This window comes from Quercus suber, unplaced genomic scaffold (assembly GCF_002906115.3).
Source record: "Quercus suber isolate HL8 unplaced genomic scaffold, Cork oak 2.0 scaffold_150, whole genome shotgun sequence".
In the NCBI taxonomy this organism is placed as follows: Eukaryota; Viridiplantae; Streptophyta; class Magnoliopsida; order Fagales; family Fagaceae; genus Quercus; species Quercus suber.
Genome location: NW_027069611.1, coordinates 522,076 through 528,155, shown reverse-complemented (window position 1 = coordinate 528,155; position 6,080 = coordinate 522,076).

Genomic DNA, 6,080 nt, shown 5'->3' with positions numbered 1-6,080 from the left:
GGGCATGATGAAAAGCATTGCCAAGCAAGTCCAATGGAGCAACTGTCAGGTTGGCAATATGGTGAATGGCTGAAGGATGGAGGAGTTATTAAAAATGGAGGTGAAAAGGAAAAGGTGAATGTGCAGTCAGAGGCTGGAAAAAGGAGCTCACCATTTATGGTGGTGGATGGCAGAGATGGTGAAGAGGACGAGGTCGTTAGGGGGAGCTCGCCTGCTTTGGTGGTAGGTGGAGGAGCTGGTGAAGAGGGTGGTACGATTGTCATGATGGATGTAGCTCCCTTGGACATGATGAAGGGTTCTGTCTCATGTAATGTCACGTCTTCTCATAGAGAGCAAGGAGAGCAGATCGGATGGGATAATAGAGTACCAGAAGCTTCAAAAATGGGGCTAGAACAGATTGCACATGATGAGCAAAAGGGTGTTAGAGCTGGTTTGGTTAGAAATGAAGTGCGTGGGAATGAGGTTGGTCAAGTAGTAGTTGACAAGAAGTGTGGGCTGGGTATAAGAGAGGGTGAAGTGTTAAGCCCAATAGAGCCAAAAGAGAAAGAAGGCCTAAGTAAGGAAAGGAATAGGCAGCTACAAAGCCCAGGCCATATGGTTAAACAAGTTGCTAGTGGTAGAAAAAAAAAATAGCAAGAGAAAAAGGAAAAGCCCAAGAGGTAAGTAAAAAAAGAAAAGGTAATGACGAAATGTTTTTTATTTCTGATGGTAGAGTCCAAAAACGTTTATATGAAGGGAAACATGATGGCAGTGAAAACTCTTATGCTAAAAACGGCAGTGACTACTGTGCAGCATCGCCTAAATCAATGATTGCATTAGGGTGGAACTGTTGGGGGCTTGGGAACCCTCGGTCAGTTCGTGTGTTGTGCGAGCTTGTGCAATGTTGGAAGCCCAAAATTGTCTTCCTGTCGGAGACAAAGATGAAGAAATATCATATGGAAAAAGAGAAATTTAAAACTAGTTTGTTGAATGGTTTAATTGTTCCTAGTGTGGGGAGGAGTGGGGGATTAGCTATGTTATGGAGCAGGGACATAAAAGTGGAAGTTCAAGGCTATTCGGGAAATTATATTGATGCAGTGGTGATTGACTTGGAATCAGGATTTAAGTGGCACATAACGGGTTTCTATGGAAATCCCGATACTCATCGTAGAAAAGAATCTTGGGATCTTTTGAGAAGCCTTAGCCAAAGTATCAACTCCCCTAGTTATGCGTTGGTGATTTTAATGAAATTGTGTCAGTGGAAGAGAAATTGGGTGGGGTGCAAAGGTCTCAAAGACAGATTGATGAATTTAGAGAAGCAATACACCAATGTCGGTTCAAGGATCTTGGTTACTATGGTCCTGATTTTACTTGGTGTAATATGCAAAAGGGTGATAGTATTTCTCCTTCTCCTATCTGAAGCCCTAGTGTGGAAGTGTTTCATATTTCGATCCCCAAGGCCTAACCATTGCACCATCGATCTTTGATACCACATAATTTCTTCACTATCCAATGAATCATTAATCTCCTTTCTTATCAGATTGAAGGTATGATGAGAAAGTTTTGGTGGGGTCAAAGGGGTCAAGAATCAAAAATTGTTTGGGTTAGCTGGAAGAAAATGTGTAAGTCAAAGCTGAATGGAGGAATGAGTTTTAGAAATTTACAGGCTTTCAACCTTGCTATAAGCAAGGTTGGATGTTGATCTCGAATCCTAACTCTCTGGTGGCCCAAATCTACAAAGCAAGATATTATCTGCATGGTGATATTTTTAGAGCAAAACTTGGATCCAGCCCTTCCTATACTTGGAGAAGCATTTTCAATGGGTTGGAAGTTGTGAAGAGAGGTACCCGATGGAGAGTTGGCAATGGCAATAGGATTTATATTTGGGAGGATAAGTGGCTGCCTACTCCAACAACATATAAAATAATCTCCCCTCCAAAGCCCTTTGATGATTATCCTAGGGTCTCGGCGCTGATTAATAGAGACACGAGGAGGTGGAAAGTTGATGTAGTAAGATCTTTGTTTTTGCCTTTCGAAGCAAGGACTATTCTGAATATTCCCCCTCAGCCATAACCTTCCAGAAGACCAAATCATATGGGTGGGTAATAAAAAGGGAGATTTCAGTGTAAAAAGTGCTTATTATATTGCTGTTGGGGTACTAGATATAATGGAGGAAGGTGAAAGCTCTTTGGGTGATCCTTGGAGTCCTCTTTGGAAAAAGCTTTGGCACTTAAACATCCCTCCCAAGGTGTATATTTTTGCTTGGAAAATGTGTATGAATGCTCTTCCTACCTTTGTAAACATTAATATCATGTCAAAATCATGCAGCTGAAAAAATAAATAAGACAAGATATGATGACCCAAGAAAACCAATGAAACAAACTAGTTTCACAGTAAAAAATCTAAGGGGAAACCTTCCGGAAAAGCAATCCATTATAGTAAAGAGAAGTTTTAGATCTAGTACAAAACCTTTGTCCCTAGACTCTACAACCTTCGTAGATGAACTCACAACAAAAACTTTCTATCATTTTAGAACCTCTAAACTCTTCAATATATGAACGCCACCTTTTGATGCATAGATCTCAGTACGTGACTAACTCCTTTGCACGAATCCCAGTATGTGACTCACTCACCAACTTAAGGAAGAAAAATGTTGGCTACAAAGTTCTTTACTTCATCAACAAAGAAGATTAAGAAGCATTTGGTTACAAAATCCTAAGGTGCAAAAGATGTAGTAGCTTCTTTCAGAGAGAATAAGGTATTAGTCACCTTTTGCATATGTTCTCCTTGTATTCTCTTTTGTGATGGTTTCTAAAATAAGCCTTATACAGGTCTAGGGTTGTGAGAAAAGAAATCCTATATAAATACATAAGCTTGGCCCAAAAATCAAATCTGAAAATTCTGATTTTTATAATCTCAACAGATAGCAGGTGTCGAGCAGGTGTCAAGCAGGTGTCGAGATTTGAACTTCGACAAATATAGCTATCGAGGAAGTTTTGAATAATAAATTTCACAGCGGTCCAGTTCAATATGTCTTAACTCTTAAAACATATCAACATATCAACTAGAAGTCTCTACTTCCATGATTAAGACAAATCATCTTAGTTGATATGTTATAGTCTTCGCAGATGAAATGCCCAATTTCATCACTGACTACGAACTAAAATTCTGAGTTTACAAAGAACTTGTGATTTACATATTCTATGACTTTTCACATAAATCACATACTATGCATCTCATGGACTAAGATAATGTCCCATTAGTTCATAAATAGATAGTCTCATTTAATTAAACAATTTAATTATTCATGACATGCAAACCAATTGGATTTTAGGGCATAAACCCCAACACTAGGGCTACTTGTAACCCTATTTAGTGAAGTAATCAATAACTGCCAGTATGAATTCATGACCATTTGTTGTCGTTGGGTGAATCTTCCCAATAATATATATCTCCCAGTGGAGTCGCCACTGTGAAAGACCAGAAAACTTGGTGCTACAAAAAAGGGTGTAGGCATTGACACCTTCCTTTTTTAGGATTATATGGAGTTGCCACTTATTTTATAAGTAAAATAAGAAAACCTTACAAACTACAGTATATCTTGAATAGTATGCATTTTCATTGATTGGAAACAATTACATCTTGGTAGAAAAAACTTTACATTGCTTTGATTCCTAGGTACAATCTAATAAAAAAAGGAAAAATATAAAGCTTTGTTTCCTAGTTACATTCTACCCAAAATAAAATAAGACACTATCTACCAACGTAAAATTCTAAGGTTCGGGGGCTAGGTTACAAGATGGAAGGTATTAGGTACCTACCCTGCCCAGACTGAGTCTGGTCTTCTAGACTTAAATGACCATTAAAATACCCATAAAAATGTCAAATGATGTACAAAACATGCCATATCAGATCTAGACCTAGGGTTAAAACGCATTTAAGAACCTTAGATCTGCACTTTTATTTTGTGTGAAAAGATTTGATGAGAATGTTTGATAAAAAATTAATTTTGAGTTTCTATAAAAGAAAACAATGGATTTTAATAAGTATTCAGGTTTGGTTTGGATTTTTCTTTGAAAACATTTTATGAAAAAATAGATCTGTTTTTTTTTTTTTTTTTTTTTTTTTTTTAAAACGACCGGGGTAAATTTTTATTTGAAAAAAAATTAGATCTGATTTTTTTATTTTTAAAAAGTTTTTTTGAGTCTTTTTTTTTTTTTTTTAATATTATATATATATATATTAAAAACAGGGCAGATTTTTGTAAAGCAAAATATAGATCATATTTTATAAATAAATATTGATAAGATTTTTTATATAAAATGTAGATATGGTTTTATAAATAAAATGCATATTTGGTTTTAGTTTGAAAAAAACATAGAGAAAAATGCAAATTGATTTTGGTTTTGAAAAAACATGGAGAAAATTTGCAGATCTAATTCTGGTTTTGAAAAAATAGAGAAAAATTGCAGATCAAAACATGGAAAAAATTGCAGATCTATTTTTGGTTTTGAAACATGGAGAAAAATTGCAGATCTATATTCTTAAGAAGAAATTCAACCCTAGATCTAGGCATGTTCATCAACTAATCTTTTTTTTTTTTTTTTGAAAACAAGAAGAGAGTATGCAATAACATATGACAAACATAGTTATATAAACACAAGAGGCAACATCACATTCATGGAAAATAAAGCATAGATGAGAGAATGTTCTTGGAATTAAAATACAATCATGTTTTGGAAAGTAAAGTTAGAATAATACCTGCATGAACGTATTACACAAGTTGAGAACTATCCTAGTGATCAAAGAGGATGAATTTCTAAGGATTTAAGTGAAACCTCTTAATAGAAAAAAAATTCCTTAAGCAAAGCATCTAGAACTTCTTTAACATTAGGGGAGAGAGAAGTCAGAAAAAGGGTCTTGATTTCTAATTTTTGTTCCCTATTTATAGAGGTTTGGTGCTTAATAAATAAGCTAGATTGGATCAGATACAAATTAGGTCGAATTCTTATCCCTAAAAATTCGAAATGGATGCGTTATATCTTGATCAGAACATTTCTAGGCTGGGCCTTGAAGCTGTGCCAATCAGCACTTACCATATTTTTAACTTGTATTCCAAAATAAATTCTTTTTATTTTGATAACTAGGTCCTCAAAACAATAATTATCTAATAGATAAATATTCTAAAAAGATTTAATTATCAGCAATTCCCTTGTTATCTGATTATCCATTTTATTCCTATGCAACCAAGCTTATTTCTGATAAAAACCAACAACTAATCACAAAATTATTTAATTAATTTTAAATTTTTAACTAATCAAAATTAGTTCCAATTAATCACACATGATCGGTTTAGTAAGGTTAAATTTAATCAACCATCTTGTTGGCTTTATTCTGTCCCAAATTTGCTTATATTTTAACATTTAGAAACCCTGTATTTAGGTGGGAATCATGTAAAGTTAATGTAATACTCAGAAAAAAAAAATTAAAAGGAAGGGTATTTAAGTAAATTTATTTTGTGGACCAATTTTATAATTTATAATTATAAGGGAGTTTTTTAGAAAAAAAGGTTGAAACCCTTACTATATATAAGCTTATTAAGTTTTGAGAGAGGTGACTATCCAATTACTCAAGTAGAGAATGTTTGACTGCACAATTGAGATAAGAGCCTAGGACCTTTTTCTTGTCAAACCTAAGTTTTATTTAGAATTAAAGTTTTTTTTTTTTATATAAGTATTTTGGCCAATAGTGAGACTATTTTAAAAAAATCCAATGAGTATGATGATGTAAATGAAGAAGGAATTAGATTGTTTTTTCCCTGTGCCAGTGTGCGTTAACTGTAAGTGCTGCACAGGTTTACCGAATTAAGTTTTGGTGAATAACAAAAAGTTATGGTGGAGGCTGGTAGTGTGATAAATTACAGAGGTAAAATATAACGTCAAATAGTATTTTTCCGTAAAAGCATGTTAGGAGCTTGATTCTGGTTTGATATAGTGCTTTTCTTAGTTTTGTCCTCGTGCCGAAAGAGAACTAGGGTTAGCGGCAGTGGCAGGAAAAAAAAAAAAATATATATATATATTTATATATGTATATATGATAAA